Raw genomic sequence first — 21,433 nt, 5'->3', positions numbered from 1 at the left:
AACCAGACAGGTGAAAACTAATCTCCACTGCTGAACTAAGAATCCCTTTCAAACCAATGTCTTGGCGGCAAATTTTACTTCCTTTAAACAAATGTTCATGGGATTTTATGAAACTAGAAGCAAATATCTAGAATTTGGTTAAAAAATCCCGACTCTGTGGGAACCGGTGTAGGAGTTATGGCGGTTTGTCAGGGGGGTAAGCACGGTCTGTGTACCCGTGATCACTTCTTTCATATAAAAACTGCAATTATCCGGGATAAGACGTTAAAAAAAAACTGATGTCTGGGTTTAAAAAGCTGAGGCTGCTCCCACGTTCCTGCCTAACCTGAGTGGCTCACTCATCTCAAAAGATTCGCAGGAATTATTTGTCATCACATTATTTGTGCATTTTTGAACAGCAGTTGTGGGTGGTGCTGGGTGTGTTTATTTGTGGTTGAAACAGGTTTGGACTTGAAAACAGTGTTGAAAGCTCTAATTTACACAGAAGAAATGGTCATGTCAAGAAATGTGGATTTACACCAGTAGATTTGACTCTCAAACAAAGGAGCTTCAAAAGATCAAATGTTCTGTTAATCCAAATCCTTTTCTCTCACTGACACTGAACACAGCTTGTTAAGTAACAGGACAAAAGGTCAGGAACTTATAATGACGATGAAGGCAACTGCAAACTCATCCAGCCAGCCTCAGATATTCAACAGTCTGCAACTGGATGTGCAGGACAGTCATGAAAAGATGTAGAAGGCTGCAATCTCACCATAAACATTTAAGCAAATCCAAACATTTGCCCCAGATATTCACTAAACGATATTCACGACCTGTTTCAGGATGAACCCCACCTTCACCCAACAGGAGCTGGGTTGGCTCCAGCTACCCTGTGACCCCAAAAAGGATTCGACTGGTTTAAAGAAAAAAGGACAGATCCTGGTAGTGAACAAATGCAAATAGGACTCAATTTCACCTGCTGCTCTCAGTCTTTGAGATACATTTGAGAAGTTCAAATTTCACATATTAAAGTGATCAAATACATTAAAGCAAACGTATTCACTTGTGTTTAACTGACTCGACATGTCGGAAGATTAGGTTCGATTACTTGACAGGTAAAAATACAGAAGTGGATTTGCGGCAGTACTCGTACAGAAATATTCATTCTTAAATGTTAAAATATACCTTCTGCCAGTATACCTGGTATCACTGGTGGGAAATACACTCTGCAGCTCTTTGCCCTCAGCATCCGTGCAGATGTCCTTTCCTGTCCTTTCAGAATGTCGGGGAAACTGCAGAGCAATAGATTCAAGTTTGAACATATTTTGTAAAAACAAAAAGTTTAGGTTAAGCGACAAATGAAAATATCTTTAGGTGTTTGTCTGTTTTTTCGGTTTAATTAGGTTAAATAGTGTAATAATTAGGTTAAAAATAGTGTTAGGATAATTTTCATAAAACACTGATGCTGAGCCTGAGATGACACCTGAAACCTTACAGGAGAAATTTTAGAAATAGTTTGCAACTTGAAGATTTAATGCAGTGCAGGTGCTGCACATTCTCTCCTTTTTTAGTTATTTTATACAATTTTCAGTTTTTTGGTTGAGAAAATCGAAGCAAGATTCCTAGTTTGGGAGTAAATTTATGTTTTTTTCCTTTGATTTAAGCAAATAATAGCTGTGAGGGTTTAATGTATTTCCCTTTGAAAAATGGCTATTATCACATTTAATTACAAAAATCTTTTTTTTTAAAAGACAGATTTTACAGATATGTTTAAAGCACTTTCTTTGCTTTAGACTCAAATTTTCCAAATGCATAATTAATGTATTTACCAACATTATTTCTTTATTTCTTCTAAGACCATTGGTATTTAAATTTAAAGGATTTTTTTTTCATTTTTACAGACTTAGTAACTTTATAGATCTAATGGAAACAAGTTAGTCTAATTGAGATACTTGACAAACAAAATGCTAATAAAATTACATTTAAATATTCATTTATTCATAAATACCTGCTTCGTGGATCCAAATTATCATTGTAAATGACGATTAGTTCTTAATTAACGTGCATGGGTTTTAAGAAAGTTAGTTAAATGAATCCATAACACCACTGCTCAACACTGAAAAGATTTGTTCAATGTTATTTCTCGTTAGACCTCATAACCAGTCATCACGGCATGATTGTACAACCCGCTGCTAGCATATGGTTAGCATAAAATTAGCTAACTATAGTTCAAATATTAGGCAATACACAACCGAACAAATATACAAAAAAATTCCAGCAAAACATGACAATTTTAATTAGTTTTAGACAAACGTACCTAAAGATGTCTTTAGACGAGACTTTTTTGACCGCTGACTGCCGGTAAGATACCTGCGTTTCCGGTTCGCGGGCTTACTACTTCCGGAAATACAGGAAGTAAGACAACAAAATCATGAAATGTTTGTTTGTTTTCTTAATTTTTAATTTCTATATATCTATACATCACCACAGTTAGTTTTTTTTACAGTTTATTTAACCTAAACAGTTTTTCATTATTTTACATTTTTTTGTATTTTGATTTAAATTTGATTTGAAATATTTTATTTCAAGAAATCAAAGCAAGAATAATGCACACAACAGATACAATCAGCAGTTATACATTCAGAGAACGTATTAAACTTCGGATAGTTAGACATAAATTATAATTTGAACTAGAATTATATTCTAATTATAATTATAATTATAATCAGAATTAGAATTATTAATTTTTATCTAATCAGAATTAGAATTATTATTAGACATTTTTTTTTATTTTGTTTGTTTGTTTGTTTTTTGCTGCCATTTTAATTTTATTTCTCACTTGTCAGAAATAATGTAAATCTAAGACTTGACTTACACTTCTACAATTTGCGAAAAAGATGCAATGGTTTACTACATTATTTTAATCTCAATTTAGTACTTTTAAAATTTAGCAAATAGTTTTAAGTTTAACAAAATTCTCTTTCTTGATTAAAAACAAATTTTGCATTTTAACCCAACTTATACCTCCTAAAATTGGGGAATGAAGCTCATTATAAATAACATCCCTATCTGACACTTTCAGTTTATATCAACACACGAGAAAAAGTTCTTACTGATAGAGGCCAAAATGAAATATAAACATGAAATCATCTTTAGTCAAAACTAAAGCAACTATAACTGATTTTTCCAGACGAAAGGAGCTTGTCTTTGTTAGTCCTATTCAAGTTGATGCATAAGTAATTAATTTAGGGAAAAATATGGAGTGGATTTATCTTCAATCTTTTTTATGAGTGTGAATCTTTTTATAAATGTTTTTTAAATTTAAGTATATATAACATTTGCTGCAGTCTTTTGAGATTATTTCAAAAGTGTTCCCTTAGTTGGGTGTTGGGTCATCACATCCTGCAAGAACGAAGCAGGTCTTATGCTTTCCAACCTGTGAGCCACCTTAACCCACTGTATATCAAAAGTGTATTTTATCTTTACTGGTCAGCCACATAGAGTAAGTAAGTAAGTAAGTAAGTAAGTAATCTTTATTTATATAGCACTTCTCACAGAGAACGACTCACAAAGTGCTTCACAAAGAAAAAAAAACAATATAAAATCAGTAGCGATACACAATAAAACGCACACAGGCATAGAAATAAACAAACAGGCAAAAGTGAACACAAGTAAAAGTCAGCTAAAAGCTTTCCTAAATAAAAAGGTCTTAACTTGAGCTTTAAAACACTCGACTGAGTCAATCTGGTGCAGAGACAGGGGGAGGTCGTTCCAAAGTCGGGGAGCAACTGCCTGAAAGAGTCCCACACACACAAAGCTTTGATAGTAACTCTTTTGACCTGCTTCCACCTGACTTGCTGACTGAATTTCGTACCAGCCACAGAGCGTTACCACCCATACTCCTCAGCATTTGTTTCTGTCTGTGAAAGGCAGAAATTCTCTCATAAATCACCACAAAATATTTGGGATTAAACCAATTGACCATGAGGTTACAAGGCCTTCACGTTTGAACAGTTGCTGATAAACTGGGTTTATCTCTGAGTCAGAGTCTTTGTGTCACACGGAATGACAAACGGGTAAATGGTTTGATTTAGGGTCATTTAGGGTTGAAAAAATAAATTTTAATCTCCTAGATAAGAGTCTTTTTGGAGAAATAAAGGAGCAAACAGAAAAGCTCCTCAACACTGAAGACTTTTCTATATCGACAGATGAAAATATAGTTTTTCTGAAGCAATGTATTATCATAATAATGAGAAGCAAATACTTTTATAGACACAGCACACAAATGGTCGCAAATTTAAGCATTGTAAATAAAAGAAGAGGTAATTCAAATAGTGATGTAATAATTTAACAAAAACAGAGAAAGCAGAAAGTTCAGAACGTTTTTGTGTTAGTTTTGAGCTATGGTGAATGCAAATCCCATCAGTCTTTCTCTCTCATTTGCTTCTTGTGGGTCTGTTTGTTTAAAGTTCTCTATTCTTTCACTAAAGAAGATTATTTTTAGATGTGAAAGTTTTTGAATGATTATAATTATGGATTTGATGCTAAATCACTGCGATTACAAACCAACAATTGTCCCACAGACGTTTTTTTACACAGGCATAAGATACAATAAAGAACTCGCCCACTGCGGCTCATTTCATTGCTTTTCTTCTGTTTATTCTTCATGAATGAACACAAATACTGTAAGTTTACTGAAATATAAATAAATATGTGTTTTATCCTGACACATCTGCAGTAATTACAGCTGTTGTCCACAAAGTGCGGCATGTTCCTGTTTAAACAGACCCACCTACTTTTTATGAAGTGTGGTGCTCTTATAAGTCCCGCTCCGATGAAAATCGTGTTTCCTGAGTTGTTGACATGTACCTGGGGCATTATTCTTATGAAAGAGAACAAGAATAAGAAATTGTTTCATTTCTGCATTTCTGAGTATTTGAACTCTAAATTGCTGTCAATCAAACTTTCAGAAAGAAGCACATTTTAAATGAAACTTAAAGGCTTCCCATCCTGCAGCGGGTCTCTGTCTGGCGAGCTCGCCTCCCGGGAGCCGGCATAGCGATCGCTCCAGCTCCATGGGCCCTGCGATAGACTGACCAGGGTGACACGCCTTCACCCAACAGTAGCCCATCCTGAAAATCTGGAAGCCGAAATTGCACTGCTGCTAGATCTGTGCGCCGCACCTGCCGCTCAAATCGCACCGCTGGACCTCAGATCATGTCTGTACCATTGACTTAACATTAAAGCTGGTGTGAACGCAGCTTAACCGTAACCCGTTATCCTAGACTTAACCCTCCCTCTGGATCCATATGGGCAAAGAAAAAAAAAAGTTCAGAACTGAACTTATATCAAAAATTCACTTTCTTTCTGGCATTTCATTGCAATTTTACTTGCTGTGCAAGTGAATTCATCAATCTACATGTGTTAGCATCAAAGCAGTTCAGAGCTGCTCGCTGCTGCAATGTAGCCTCAATTATAATGTAACTCACAGCATTTTCTAAGGACTTATCAAAGTTCTTTTTTGGTGTGTAATTTTATTAAACTGCAGGGTCTGGTACACACATTTGACATTCCACATATTGTTCAAAAAGTGTCGATTTGGAACCAAAAACATGTCATTTTTCAAATTTAAATTTGAATTTTAAATTTCCTCAGGGATTATTAAAGACCTATTCTATTTCTATTTCTATTTCTACTGTTTCTGTTTCTCTACACTTTTGAGAAAAGAGACTGTCAGTCAGTGTTTTCTGAGTCGCCCCTTAGGTAAAGCGCTTTGCTCATGCAAACCACAGCTATAATCATCAGAAAGGGGGGATCGAGGGCAGGGCCACTCAGCTCATACCCATTGGCCACACCCATGTAGGAGAGATTTAGGAAGCAAAGACTTAAGGTAAACATGAAACATGGCTTTTTAAGACCTTTAGGTTGGTGGACTTTGGTTAAAAACCTCATAATCATAATTAAAACACCACTGGGAACGTTTTAATTGAAAATAAATTGTCATAGGGGGACTTAAATGAACTTTTCTGATCCCACTGATCACAGCAGGTTCTCTTTGTTTTCCTAAACCATCATGTTCAGAATTATTTTGAGCAGCAAATGATTTTATGTCTTCAAACCCAGAAAGCCTTTTTCATGTCTCAGCGAAAAGGACAAAAATTTACACAAACCCTGAAGTAGATCAGATTAACACCCATCAACAAGCAGCATGAATGATGATTAACCCCTGTGCTATCTTAGATGACCCCCCCCCCCTTCCATTGACGTGTTCTCCCTACCATGACAAAGGTGGATAAAGGTGGAAAGATTTCATGTAATCCATGGACACCAGTGAAGATCACAAATCATTGAAGAAAAAGGGTTCAGAGCACTGTCTAGTGGGTCTAGATGACCCAACTCCCAAAGTTAAAGTGCCTAGGATAGCACAAGGGTTAAAATATGTCCAAGAATTTGAAAGTCTTGGATATAAAAGTGACAATTCTCCACTGAGTTCACTATAACCTGATGCCATGGAGGAAAACATGCAGGTTGTGCATAAACAAAATCCAGAGTTTTCATCTGAGTTCTGCATCCTTTCATCAGCTGCTCTGATGCTGCACAGGAGGAACAATAATCTCTTACCATCTCTGAAACACAAGATATTTTTATTAAGAAGAGGACATTGCATATCAATGAACATTAAAAATCAAATATAAACGAGTCAGATTGTGCCAGACCACAAAAAGTATAACTGGTTATCCTTAAAAACTAAATATAGTAAATAAATATAAGGAATAAAGTTTGCATGATGCAAGAAAAAAAAGTGTGATGTAATAATTACAGAAATATTAATACATCTCATTTAAAAACACCTAACGACACAAAACATCAAAACATAACAAATAAAGCAATTACCTATGAACACAGGAATGCTAAATGCTGACGCAGACTATTAATGACCATCAATGAAAATATGTGGCGCTGCTGGTATTTCCAGTGGAAGCATTAGAACACTTGGCTTGCAGGTTTTCTGACTGATCAAAGATCAAATCAATCAAAGATGACTCACTCTGATTTGTGTTTATAAGCTTGTTGTGTTTATTTTATAAGAATTGCATGTGAGTAATGATTTTTGATGAATGGAGCAAAGGGTTCTACAGTTATACTAACACTTTGAAGGTTTGGTTGAATAAACAAGACATTCACTGCAAACCAGACCAAGAAAAAAATTTACTGGAAAAATGAAAGTAAGGGGAGCAAATACCCACAAGGTGCTTTGATGTACACGTGTACATGGACTCTGGTTCTAAAATCGTTTTTCTCTCTGTAATTATATTACAGCTTCCTAGGAGGGAATTTGATCAACTTTTTAAAGTTATGTTAAACTTGAGAACTTGATTGTGTTCAAACAGGAAATGTAGCTTTTAATTGACAGGTATTCATTTTTACTGAATGTCTAAACCAGATGTCACATGCATTTGCTTTGCCTTCTTGTCCATTTTCAGAAATTTGGGAGTTCGGTCAAGTTTTGTTTGGCCAAGGAAGAGTCACTGCTGAAAGACTAGCTTCAAATAGACTCAATTCAAATCACTGTCATGTGAACGTATACCCAATTACAATGTTCTATCATGACACAGCATTACAGTAAATAGGAATCTGCTTAGAGTTTGATGCTAATATCTACTTCTATGCAGATGACACACAGCTTTACGTATACAGTATGTTGTAAGCCTGACAGTATCCATTAGCTTTAATTAGTGATGCTTTCCCTGCATGGCATAAATGTATGTATGATATCTTCTGCTTTTAAATTTAAGTAAAACTGTTTAATCTGAAACGTTGGATTTTTATTTTAGTAGAGTCTCCATCCTTCCATCCATGCCGTTTGATCCCTTTTGATGTCACGGGGCTGCTTGGAGCCTACACCAACTACTTTAGCGTGAAGGCGGGGTTCACCCTGGACAGGTCGCCGCTCTGTCACAGGGCACCATCCAAACGTTTCAGCTAAAAAGAAACGAAAGCATGAGTAGTAAACTTTTACATTGTCCTACATTTTCCATGCGTTGGTCTGAGTCCTTCTCCCTGAAAAAGCATGAAAATGTGTTAACAAAAGAACAGATCTCCATAGTTTGCAGGAGGACCTTTGCATGTTAATTTGAAGGGTTGTCATGCCAACGATCTAAACCTCCAGTTAAAGTAGTAAATCCAGATAACGATGCTTATCTTTTAGTCATTAACATTGAACAAATTTATGACTGAATGAACTAGAAATGACCAGAAATGTCCATCATGATCACACATATAACTTTACAATTACCGGTAAACTCTTTTTTTCCCTTCATGGGTCGCCACAGCCAATCAGCTTCCTCCATCTAAGTGTCTCCTGTCCCCTCTCTGCTAACACCAGCTACCTTCATGTCACTGCATCCAGAAACCTCTTCTTTGGTCTTCCTTTGGCAGCTCCAGGCTCAGTATCCTTCTACCAATAGATTCACTCATATTCAATAAATATAACTTTATAAAACTAAATTGCTATTAATTTAATTTTTGGTGAAAGCGATATTATACATCGAAGGGTTGACCCTTTGAAAACCCTGTTTCTGAAGTTGATTCCTGTTGTTGACATAGAGTTTCATAATCCCCTGGTATCCCCTTTTGTCACAGACAAACATTGCTGGTGGCTGATATCTGCCCTCATGAGCCTTAATTTGAGGTTTTGAGTTACGTTTTTGTAGCTGGCTCACTGCACCTGCGAGGACTACGAGGCTGTAGGAAGTGCTTTATTATTAACCTGCTCCTCTTTGTGCTCACAATGTGACATCATGGCGAGTTATCGGCCGTGAAATGGAGGTCTGTTTGCTGAAGAAGATGCAGACAAATGAACAAAGAGACCACAGTTTGGCTTTTAACCACGGCGGCTCTGGATGCCTCTCAAAGGGTTTATTTTAGAATAGGCTATTCTGATATAGTAGGAGGCAGATTGTTTACGTTCAATAAAGCTTTTGTTAAAAGATTAAAGTCAAATGTTGGTTTAAATGCAGAAAAGTGTCCTTTTTTGTCTCTGTTCTGCAGACATCCATCCGGATTCATACATTTTCCGATGAGCTGGAATCATAAATGGCTTCATATTACGTAGTTCCTGTTACTCATCATGGAATCTAAACTTTATGCAAACCCATAATTCCGTCTGTGGCTGAACAGGAAAAATATCATATTGTGCTGAAGTAACATCCCGGTGGTAAAAATGTAAATTACTGATATAATATATTTGATGTCAAGCGAGCTGAGGTCACTATGCAAAATCAGTAAAGATCACAATCCCTTTAAATCCTGACCTTCTCCAGGATCCGTGTTGCATAAGCCACCATGCTTCCTGGTTGGTGTTAGCAGCAGAGTGCATGTCCTACTCCCACCTCATTAGAATGTAAGTGGGTCTGCCGTCCCCATAGATGTGAGGGTCTTTGTGTTGAAGTGGAACCCATTCATCCCGCTGTCTGAACCAGCACACAGGAGCGTGATGGCGGCGGGTCGGCCCGGCCGCCTCCCCCACTCTGAACACACGGTCTGTGGGCATTTGGACTGCAAGAGAACCATGGAGAAGGACGAGAGGAGAGGAGAAGGGCGCAAGTGGGGCAACTGCTTTTACCCCGCTGGGAGAGGGACACATGGGGGCAAATAGAGGCATTACAACAGAGCATCCTGCTTTTAAAAGCATTAGCTACATACATGACATTTCCCTGGTCGTTATTGTAAATAAAAACATGTTCTTAATAGCTTCTCTGGTTAAATAAAGGTTATTATTGTTGTTATTATTATACAAAATTCTCTTGAAAACTAAAAAAAGTTATTGCTTTGCTAAAATGTTTAAACTAGCAAAAGCTGGTTGGATCTGAAAGAAAACAGATGTTTTTTTAGAAAATTAAACTTCAATTTTGTCTTGAGTTCATAAGCAGAGGAAGGAATAAAAAATAAATGAATTGGACAATAAAGTTTTAATGTTCTAAACAAGATGAAAAAATAACTAAAATAACCATGTAATGCACAATTGGTGAGGTGATTACACTTGAATATTTTCTAACATGAAACACAGATGATTAAACTACAAACTCATATTTTTCATTTGTTGACAAATACAGAATATAGTCTGTTCCTTCTGAAGTTTACTTTTCCCAGAAATAAGTCACCTTAAAACTTTTCCTTCGTTCTTGTCTGCAAACATTCAAGCTGTAATTAGATTTTCGAAGCCTTAATTATACAGGAGTTAAGTGTAGAGTTCAGTTAAGACACAGTGACTCATTTGTTGGTCTAAACACATACTGTGTGTCAGTTTGCTAAACACACTAATGAGTACGTTTAGTGTGGGCGACAGAGACACTAAGTTCGGAATCTCAAAACAAACTTATGTGCAAAACCAAAGATTTAAGCAGAAGTTTCTTCATCAAAAAGAAAAATCTGCCATGGCTTTAAATGGGACCAAAATCCACCATCAACCATGTCCGGTCTTGGAACAGTACAAAAATGACAATCTAGTTTAAACTAAAATACAACAAGATCCATAAAAACCTTTGGACAATCTGACGCTTCTTAGCTTGTCAAGAAATTTTCACATTTTTTACATTAAACTTAAGACCCACCTTCCATTCTAGTCAATTGAAAGATGTAAGAAGATGTAAGAACTGGACTGAGCAACCCCTCTCCTGCTCCAAACAGGAAGTCCCTGCTGGTCCCAGAAAGCCGAAATCCCATACACTCTTATTTGGAAATAAACAATGATTAATTACATTTGTCAGAATAACCATTCTTGCTCAACTACCTTTTGGGAAGATGTTCTTACTAATACAATTTTTTTCACGATATTAATTATTCGAGTTAAAGGCTTATCAATCAGATGCCTCAAGTGTAGTCGGTGTACTCGCGTCAAATATCCGCAGCCTTTGATTGACAGATTCACTTTCAGTGGACGAGGTGTGGCCTTCTAATGTGCTCACTCCTGATTGGAGAAAGTGGTTGCCATAGAAATCTAGATTGACCAACCATGTTGGGCGACAACATGGCGACAGAGTAAGGCAAGCCAAGCAAGGCATTTTCCATGGGTGACACGAGATTCATACAGTCGTGTTCTGGACATAAACTCAGAAATATTAAATGTTGCAGTTCCTCAAAATACCTGTAGGGGCTGGTTCCAAGAGGGACCAATTTGCTGCTGAATTCAGTGTCAAAAAGAACAACAACAGATCAAAAAGACATATTACAGCCTGGTGTCAAAGATTTATGCCTAATTTGACTTAATTGGAGTTCATATTTGTGTTTTTTCACAGGTAGTTCCAATTATTGGCAGGTAGGTGGACCCAGAGGTGAATTCCACATATGTTGTCAATTCACCCTTTTTTTTAATTTCATCAAGTTAAGCTTATTTATTTCCATTCATTGTGACCGACCCACTTATGGCTTTTGTTTTTGCCTGTCAATCAAGTGACTTCATGGATTATGGGAGCGGTTTTTATATAGAAATAGCTTTTGTTTTGTTTGTTTTGTTAAATAGTTGCTATGATGACAGTAGAGATAGGGTAATTGATGTGAGTAAAGTAAAGAATATTCCATGTCTAATTATTTTATTAACAAAGTGTTTTTTGTTTTTATGAATGAATTTTACTAATCCTAAAAAATTACAATGCGGCCTTGCACCTGTGAGCCTGGTGACTTCATGATTTCTGGAAAATGTTACTACATCATATCAGATTTGCAGGGAAACCAGGAGTGAGATGTAAATCCTGCAGCCATCAGACAGCATCATGTTTCCATCCTGGACGCCTCCAGAGGCTTTGATTTCTGCTCACATCACAGTTTCAGAGTTTCTCCTGGAACAATAAAGTCCAGTTCATCATTTCTAAAGATGGTTTTGAAGACGTTATCCCACTTTAACCTGCAAAGCTTCAGTGAAGAAAAATGTTTGGCCTTGGCGCTCACCGCTTCAAGAGAAGGAAAAAAACCAGACAGGAGCACATTTTTGTCAGCACACCCAGATTGGGATTTGAAGCAGCTGATCAGAGGAGGAACAACGAGAAAGTCTTGAAAATGTGTGTAGGTTCGGCAGAAAGGACCAGAACCGATAAGATTCGGTTTCCCAGAACTGCTGCTGTCCACGTGCTGCTCCGTCAGAGAGAGTGCAGCGACCGCCGCTGAAGACTTCCTGTAAGACCAGGATGCACCTGTTCTGGTTGGACGGGTCTCCAGTCCTCCACCCACGTCACGGCTGCTCCCAGTGGGGAGCTACCATTGTGTCCAAAGCTGCTGAACTTGTAGAACATTGCGGACAAAAACACCAGCACTGTGTTCTGGTGTCGACTGAACCCAAACACGTGTCTCCCAAACAGCAGAAATAGTTTCTGACCCACCCAGTTCCATGACAGGAATTACAAAGAAAAAAAAGTCAGTGTCTTGTTATTCAGTTAAAAAAAAGGCAAAAAAGTTGTGTTTTAGTTGTTTGTTACCCAGTTGTATTGATATTCATTTGCTCTTGTAGCTTGTTTGTACACTTAAATTGTCTGTATTTTTGTAGTTTTTTGCACTTTTTAAAATTACTTTAAATTAAAAATCAAAGATATTCAGGAGTAATTCAGTCGACTCAGTTTTAAAAATAATAATATAAAATAATAGTAATACATTTTTGGTGTAATTCTCAGACCACAAGAGATGATGTTCCTGGGTCAATTTGATGTATGAGGTATGTTAAGTGTTTAGAGTATGTTAAGTGACTCAGAGAATCAGCAAACTTCTTTTTACAGTAAGATCTTGAAGGCTAACAACATAATATTCTATTTTCCAATGATTTCATAGATTCAGAAATGCAATAAAAATGACAACTGTTTCTACAAATACAGGATGAAAAAAGAGTATTAGTTGGCCAATGATGCTTCATGAAAGAATAAATAAATATGAGAAAGAATTACTGTGAAATTATTAGATAAACAGTCTGCTATGATTGTGTCATATGAGGTTGTGAAAGTTAAAATGCGACTTATAGTCCAGTGCGACTTATCTGTGTTTTTTTCTACTTTATAATGCATTTTTGGGCTGGTGCGACTTATACTCCGGAGCGACTTATAGTCCGGAAAATACGGTAATAAAAGCAGAACAGTTAGGACAAGGTACAAGAGTACAAGAGGAGGAAGAGTAGGCAGGTGTGAGGAGGTGAGTCCATCATCCAGAGGTTAAGGGGAGGATGTACAAAGATGGGGGGGGCAGTGCGACCGAATGCTCCCCATGGCCACGAGGTGGGCGGTGGGGATAACTATTGGAGGGAGAAGGAGGAGCTAAAGGTCGTGACCCACAGCCACTACGGACATTTTGCTCACTTTGCACAGACGAAAATTGGTCATACGTGAACATACGTGGAAAAAAGTCAGGAAAGTTGTGGTCTTTATGTGAAATTTTCACACATGTATCACAGATGAAAAGAACATGTAAATCAGTGTAGAACATGTGACCTGTGCATCACAGTCATTTGTGCATGATTTTAACGTGAGATGTGCGCTGCAAATGCGATATAAAAGTTATACATTGGCGGTACGACAGTCGTGGAAAGACAAAAGTTTGTGTCTCGCACAAATCACGCACAGTTGCATAAGATTTACGTAATAATTGCGTATAAACTCCGTAAAAAATACGCGTAAACTGCATATTTCTCAACCAATGGATAATATTGAACAGCTCAAAACCAAATTCACATGAAGACCTGTCAGCCAAAATCCTTGACGGACATCTGCGCACATCGACGAACGCAAGAAGCACTTATGAACGACGTAGATCATAGTTTCATGTCACACGGTCAGGAGCCAAAGAGCATATCTGATCTGATCTGATCTGATCCACACGTTGAAGCCTCGTGATTCCGATTCTTCTTGTGTTTCGACTCCATTTTTATGGGTGTCTGGACTGGAAAATACCCAGAAAAAAACTGCTCTTTCTGCATTTCACAAGCGCATAAGGAGTTTTTTTAGCTTTTTGGGTTTTCAGGGTGCAATCGTTTGGTGATTAGGCGGCATGGCGGTGCAGAACAATGCTCTGTGTGTCTCCTCCAAAGGTGCACTCTGCCCACTTTTGAAGTCTTTTCTTTCAGGAGCCTGAGCTGCAGAATATCAAACGCTGCTCGCTGACAAAGCTGCTCTGTGCCGGGATTTTTTTTTTCATCACAACAAAGATAGATTACTAATGAAGCTCCAGTGTCTCGACTGGGATCTGGCTCTGGGACTCTCAGATTTCAGCTCACACTAAAACAGAAAAGAAGAAAAAAGGAACTTTATCAGTTTGGTCTCAGAATAAATGCACACAAAGAAGTTCATTCAGTTTTTCTATGGTTCAGGTTAAACATTCTTATTTAAAAATCTCCACCTGCACTGCCTTTTCCTCTTCCTCAGCCTCCGTCTCGTGTTTTTGTTGTCTCCGTTTGGGTTCCTAATCTGTAATCTTGTTTAGCAAAAACCCTCCGTAAAGAAACCTGTCCGACCACAAAGGGGGAACTTTGTTCAAGGTTTTAGAGGGAAAAACGAAGCGGAGGGATGTCTATGGAGTTAATTCAGTCTCAATAATCAGAAATGCACACAACCGGTTTTACAAATGCACACGCTCCGATTCACAAATGTCATTTTATGCAAACGTGAAAAATAAATTCGGAAATACACACCCTGTGTTTCACAAACACACACATTGTGTTTCACAAATGCACACTAAATGTTTTACAAATGCACAATAAGTGTTTCTCACAAATGTGCACACTGTGTTTCACAAAAAACATTTTAGAAATTCACAATAAATGTATCAGAAATGCACAGTAAGTGCTTCACAAACGTGATTTTTAGGTACACATGTGATGTGAACTCACAGATCATTCGAACTGCAAACTGTGCATTCAAAATCCCGTTCTCGTTTGTGAATCTCCCCGTGTGTGTGAGAGATTTTTCTACGGTGAATATTGAGACTCATCTGACGGAGCGGGTCAACTAATCTCACCATTGGCTAGTGAATCTGTCAATCAAACTCATCGGGAAAGCAGGCGGGTTCGCTTTTAGCCAATCCAATGGCCCCTTACACTTTCTCTACGCTTTCTGCGGGTGGCAAAAGCCCCGCCCAACCAGTCGGTCGTTAGCGTGTTAGCCCTAGCATGGCTTGTCGGTTTATTGCCTTCGGTTGTCAAAAATTACTGGCTTGTGCAACTTTTCAGTGGACCTGGAAGCAAGGCAACAGTGGTTGAATGCAGTTGACATAGAATCCATCGAACTCTGTACTGGTCATGGGATTTACAATGAACGTTTCACTCGGGATTGTTTGTACGTTATTCTCTTAGCTTTCATGCTAGCGTCATTTCAACACTCAGACACGGTTTTGATCATATGAAGGTGGAGGAGAAAAATCTTCAACTTCCACAGGTTTTGTGGAGAAACTGGCATCACTTTGCTCCATACCACGCAGTGGGACTACATTACCTCAAGTTCATCTCACTGTCAATCACAGATACCCAATACACCCCCCCTGCTCAGCCCGAAGTCACTTTGCTTGACCTTAATTTTATTTTTTTAATAACTCAAATGTAATTGATTTTATATTGTAACCATATACATATACACCTCTTGGCCAGGTCACCCTTGCAAAAAAGATCCTCATCTCTCTGGGTTTTATAGCTGGTTAAATACTACACAACAAAAGATGGTCATAGAACAACAAAGTGCAAACATTCACCCTTTATTGCAGAGTAAAATTCAGTGAAAACATGGACAGATTAAAACATCAAAATTTAAGCAAATGTGGGATCTCTACTGATTTGAATTTTATTTAAACTGGAACTAATTTTCATAACATCCTTACATACAATGAAGTCCCTTGAACAATACAGCAGTATTGATTTGAACTCTGTCTTGCCCCGCTCAGTCTCTCTTCTTCTGTATGTAATTATGTCGCCTAAATTAAGTTCTAAGCACACTGGACAGTAAAGATGTAGGTCCACTCCCAAACGGTCTGAATTCCACAATGGATTGATGTCGTCTTGCAGTTCCAACATTTGTGGACCCAAAAGAGGACTGTCCCATACCAGGACATTTATCCCAGGATGAGGTTCAGCCATGGATCCACTCTCCTCCCATTCAATCTCTGGAACCAGCATACCCTGACAAAAAAAAAAAAAAAAAAAGATACTGTTTATGAACAGCACTGTTTTTTTTGTGTTTTAGATTATGTAGGAACAGTGACCGACTAATAATAACTTATATTGTTGCTTGCAGGCAGACCTCATATCTCCATAACTGTTTATAATTTGCAAATAAGTGAACCTTAACAAAGTAGTGACATTAGTACATCTGATGGCTCATAATGCCATGCATTGTGATGCATTTTGAACTTGCAGATGTGCTATTCTTCCTACAAACAAACAATTTAGGGAAATTGTTTGCACCACACAACAATAATCCTTTTCATTCATTTTCGATGAAAATTCACTGTAGTCATTATGATTTCATGATACTCTTCTTGATACTTTCCACTTTAGTCAAACTGCACACAAATCAGTTGTCCAGTACAGTGAGATTAAATAAAGCACTTACCCGGGGATCAGAAACAGGGTTCTGGGTCAAGCCCAACTGCCACAGCTGATTTGGTGTCATGCTTTGCTCCGTCCTGATTGGATGGCTGTCCCACGCATCACTAAAGACATCCAAACTGGCCTGAATGTGTGGTAGAAAAATGTAATGGCAGCAGAATACGTGATGTGACTGATATTGAGCAAGTCTTGGTCCTCAGGAGAGTGCAGGATGTTGTAATATAAACCAATAACACTCACGAAGACATCACACCAGAGGAGCTCAATCCTGTATTTGGAAAAAAGCAAAAAGAAATATTATATTGTCAGATTTATTTTTAATACATCATTCACTTTTATGTATCAGGGCACGAGACTAACTTTTTTCACTAGGAGCACAGTGGCCCCTAACTGAAAATTTTAGGGGCACAACCAGAAAATTTAGGGGCGCATACCGTAAATCAACATGCTAACCAAATCTACTAATTTCCACTGTATTACAAATAAATACTTTAATAATAGATGCAGAAATTACAATGTGCTGTTTCTAATTCAGTGTCACATTTTAATCTGCACTTTTGAAGATGCAACATGAAGGTAAACTGACATCACCATCGCTGTCACGACAGTACAACTAAGTAAAAATAGTAAAAAAAATACCATACATTTAGAATAAAAAAAAGTTTTTAGTAACAAGTGATTACCGTAGTAACCTTTCGTAATTTCACAGTTTCAAACAATACTTAAATGTATGTAAATATTAGAGGATGGAAATTCATGTTGGTGACACCAAATAGGTTCAGTCAAGATGCACAATAAGCATGTTTGAGATCACCCAGATGGACGCAACGCTGCACAGATCACCTGGTGTGAGACGTATGTTTTTGTTTTTGCTCCAACATCACCTGTCAATCAAAACAAAAATATCACGAGAAAGGGGTGAGAGCAAGACACCAATCAGAGCGAACGCAGCTGGAAATTTAGTATTGAACTGACTAAAAGCTGCCCTACAGACTAAAAAACAATGCATTATGGGACATGCGTCCTGATGGGTTTTTTGTAGTTCACTGATCAATTAAAATAATTTAAAATACCAACTGATTAAAAAAAGGCTACATCCATCCCAAGACAACTCCTAATTCCTGGTCTCTTTCAGTCTCGCTGCAGCTTCGATTTCATGCGAGTTTGAGACCCCTGCTGTACACTCTGGCACTGGTACACTAGCTGCAGGTCGGAAGAACGAATCAATAGTTCGCTTGCTCATAGCTCAGACGCACATATCAGGTTGTGATGATATTTGTCTCCGTTTCCTTCCCACGGATGTTAGGCCCCGCCCCTCCACATATTTTAGCCACTTGCAGTGACTTTCCCTATTCTTCTCACACGCATTGGCCGCCTCAGGCATCACTCAATGAAACGCGAGTGTGTGCTCGCGTGTGCTCCAGTCTCATGAGTATTCGCGCGAGTGTGTGTGTCTGCCTGCGTGCGTGCTCGCGTCTCATTGATGATTTCATCTCTCATTTCATCGATCATTGACGTGCTCCTTTCATGTTTAATGTATAAAAAATACGGAGGGTGGAGGAGGCAAATTTACTGGTAGCACATGTGCGACTGGGTGTAAAATTCAGTCGCACACTCTCAAATTTTGGTCGCAAAATGCGACCAAATGGACGCAGTCTGGAGCCCTGTGTATATATTAAAGCTTCTAAAACTAGGTTCAACTCACCGTTGATTGTGTGTACACTTTTCCTGCAATGAAGCTGTTTGTGTCAGTTCTACGTACTGTGAGCATTTACTCGGCTATGCCCACATTTTCTCCTCCGTGATCTCCTCTCACCCTGACAATAACATGAAAATCATGTCTCAAACACATAATTACAAATGCATCGCCAATACGGTACACATCAGTTTAAAATGTAATGTTCTTATGTATGATGCCAATAAGTAGAATTTCTAGGTTAAAAAAATTGCAGGAGTGGGTTACATGTATCACTGGGGAAAAAAATGAGGTGAGAGAGACTGTTAAGGGGGGGTAAAATGTTATTCATGAGGGGAAAGTTTTAGAGTTGCCTTTGTTTATGGAGAGGAGTCTAAAAAAAGTAATTTTATTTTGTACAAATAACCAAGTACTTATACTGCCTGATATGTGAATAAAATATTTCTTTATGAATAACATGAATACCTCAGAGGTAAGCCATAAACGTTCACAGCGTCACTGAAGAAGGCCAAGTGGGTGTCTGCACAGTTGTTGTCTGCCATCTTCTCAGGTACAGGATACATGGAATACAAGTACAAATACTTTCAACTGACAGATATTTACAGGGGCAAAAATGCTAAATTCCCAATTGACAGGTAAAACAGTAATACAATAGGATGATAAAATATGAAATAGAATAGAAGGGTATTTAATAATCCCTGAGGAAATTTTTTTAAAATGGCCATCTTAAAAAAACACATAAACACACATGCATTACAAATAGAAATATCACAAAATAAAAAGATTGATAAAAAAAAAGGTAAATAATTGGAAAATCAGTGGGTAAAATTAAAAGAAATTACTTGTAAGATGCCCTGCCAGAGAGTTGTATTGCCTGATGGCACGAGGAACAAAAGATTGTCACGCTGTCACATTCAGTAATTCCTAGAGAATAAATAAAAACACAACAAACATGGATTAGATCATTTAGCTGTCTTATCTTAAATTACATAATTTTCAAATATATGAAAGGGGAATTTTTTAAAACACTCTTGCTATGATTACTTGAGCTTGTAGTAAAGAACACCTTTAAAAAAAATCAGAGACAAGACACTGATCACAGGAAGCCTGTGTGTAATACTTACAGTAACTTCTAGTCTAATCACTGTTGACAGCTGATTTCTCCCATCCACCCTTTCTGTGACTACTTATCGACTACAAAACAGCCTAAAAACATAATGTTTGGGATTCTTGTCATTACGTCATTGGAAGTAAAGATACGGGGATTTTAGTGGCTGTCACTCTGACACAATCTCACAGGGCTGGTCATCACAATGAATACGGGTTCTAACGTTAGAAACTTAATGAGGCTTCTTTCATTCAACAGTGGATTCATGTATGTTATATTTAAAAAATGCCGTTTTCATGAATGTCATGAATTAACTTTGTTGCACAGTCCACCCCGTCTTATTTAAGTCTGGGTTGTGAAAATGCTGTGTCTAACTTTAACCCGGATCGCGTTTACATAAAGGCAGCACACGGAACAACTAGCTAGTTAGCATAGCATAGCATAGCATCAGTGTTTAAACAAATCGCCGTCTCCAAATCAATACTTTTTATTAAACTTTCTTTGCTGCTGTAAATCCGGCATGCTTTTCCCCTTAGTTCCTTATGAATCATGTTAAGAACCTACAGATCATTGGCTATAGACGCTAGCTTGAACCGACACCGGCTTGAACTTCACTCACACACTCACAGGCAGCCACAACTTGCACAGGCTAAGCAAAACAAAGCTAAGCTAATTTGCGGTGGGGGGTACTCTGCAAACGACTCGGCTGCAGTGTTCATAAAGCATTCACACATGTCACTTGGCAAAGGGGAACGCTTCAACTTAGTATTCAATAACATTACAGGACGTACAACGAGGGAATGATCAAATAAATGCATTACTTACGGGCTGAGACTGATCCCGTTCAGAAGACCTCTCCGCCATGTTTGCCGACCGCGTCCTTTCAACTGCTGTGTTGAACAGCTCCCTCCCTCGTCACTTTGAAAGTGAAGAGTGTAAGGGGCCATTGGATTGGCTAAAAGCGAACCCGCCTGCTTTGCCGATGAGTTTGATTGACAGATTCACTAGCCAATGGTGACATTAGTTGACCCGCTCCGTCAGATGAGTCTCAATATTCACCGTAGAAAAATCTCTCACACACACGGGGAGATTCACAAATGAGAACGGGATTTTGAATGCACACTCTGCAATTCGAATGATCTGTGAGTTCACATCACATGTGTACCTAAAAATCATGTTTGTGAAGCACTTACTGTGCATTTCTGATACATTTATTGTGAATTTCTAAAATGTTTTTGTGAAAAACAGTGTGCACATTTGTGAGAAACACTTATTGTGCATTTGTAAAACATTTAGTGTGCATTTGTGAAACACAATGTGTGTGTTTGTGAAACACAGGGTGTGTATTTCCAAATTTATTTTTCACGTTTGCATAAAATGACATTTGTGAATCGGAGCGTGTGTATTTGTGAAATATGTTGTGTGCATTTCTGATTATTGAGACTGAATTAACTCCATAGATGTCATCCGTCTGTCCCTGAATCACTGCAAACCAGCAAAACAATGGTGGAACTGAATTCATTCAGCAAACTGCAATAATAACAGCTTTCATAAAAGACAATCAAGATGAATTGCAATTAAAAGAATAAATATAGCTGAAGTCATGTGTTTGTTTTGAAGACACAACAACCCAAAGTATGTAAACATGGTCATGTTTACCTGCAGCGTGTTCGTGCACGCTTTTGGACAAAAGCGCTGACTCATCACTGTGATTTTCCACGGACGTGTGCACATGTGCAGAGCTGGGGGGGGGCTGGCAGAACTCTTCAGGAAAATGTCGTCCTTCAACAACATGCTGAAGTAAAAAAAGCAATTAGTCCAATCAGACAACCTCAGATTTAGAGTCTAGAAGTTAGAGGATATTAAAGATATTATATAAAAGGAAAATGATGCTGTTTGAACAAGAACATCTTGTTTTTCAGTAATAAATCAACCAAAATATAGAGTATTGAGAGGCGTAAACAGAAACACCAGCCGCCTCTGACAACATGGCGGCTTGTTGCAGAGGCGAAGCTGAGGGCCGCAGATGTCTGACTCTTATCTGGCTTTTTGTTTAAAAATGAGAGATTAAAACATTTAT

General features: G+C 38.0%; 2 long non-coding RNA genes across 6 annotated transcripts in view; both read right to left on the bottom strand.

The window, feature by feature from the left end:
* The window catches only part of LOC105356055 (uncharacterized), a 71,251-nt gene extending 68,852 nt beyond the window's left edge, over window positions 1-2,399 (bottom strand). Inside the window, exons 1-2 of one of the 3 annotated variants that reach the window (XR_013648429.1) lie at window positions 2,300-2,399; window positions 1,168-1,274 (exon numbers count right to left, since the gene is read on the bottom strand). This is a non-coding gene — a long non-coding RNA (uncharacterized LOC105356055). The remainder of the gene's footprint in view (window positions 1-1,167; window positions 1,275-2,299) is intronic. The other 2 variants (XR_002292061.3, XR_910335.4) reach the window with 2 other exon arrangements.
* A 4,208-nt stretch (window positions 2,400-6,607) lies between these two features.
* On the bottom strand, window positions 6,608-20,756 carry LOC144984621 (uncharacterized). 3 transcript variants are annotated; one of them, XR_013648426.1, is made up of 9 exons: window positions 20,179-20,756; window positions 19,088-19,169; window positions 18,711-18,787; window positions 18,255-18,366; window positions 16,790-16,817; window positions 16,554-16,673; window positions 14,353-16,120; window positions 9,297-14,231; window positions 6,608-7,965 (listed from the first exon to the last, which is right to left on the bottom strand). It is a non-coding gene; the product is annotated as an uncharacterized LOC144984621 (long non-coding RNA). The 3 variants fall into 3 exon arrangements; XR_013648424.1 differs by having other exon boundaries at window positions 16,554-16,817; window positions 20,179-20,755; XR_013648425.1 differs by lacking the exon at window positions 18,255-18,366 and having other exon boundaries at window positions 16,554-16,817; window positions 20,179-20,755.
* Between the last annotated feature and the right edge of the window lie 677 nt (window positions 20,757-21,433).

This window comes from Oryzias latipes, chromosome 16 (genome assembly GCF_053564925.1).
Source record: "Oryzias latipes strain Hd-rR chromosome 16, Olatipes_Hd-rR_3.1".
Taxonomy (NCBI): Eukaryota; Metazoa; Chordata; class Actinopteri; order Beloniformes; family Adrianichthyidae; genus Oryzias; species Oryzias latipes.
Note: the sequence above shows the minus strand (reverse complement) of the source record. Positions and strands in the feature narration are given on the sequence as shown.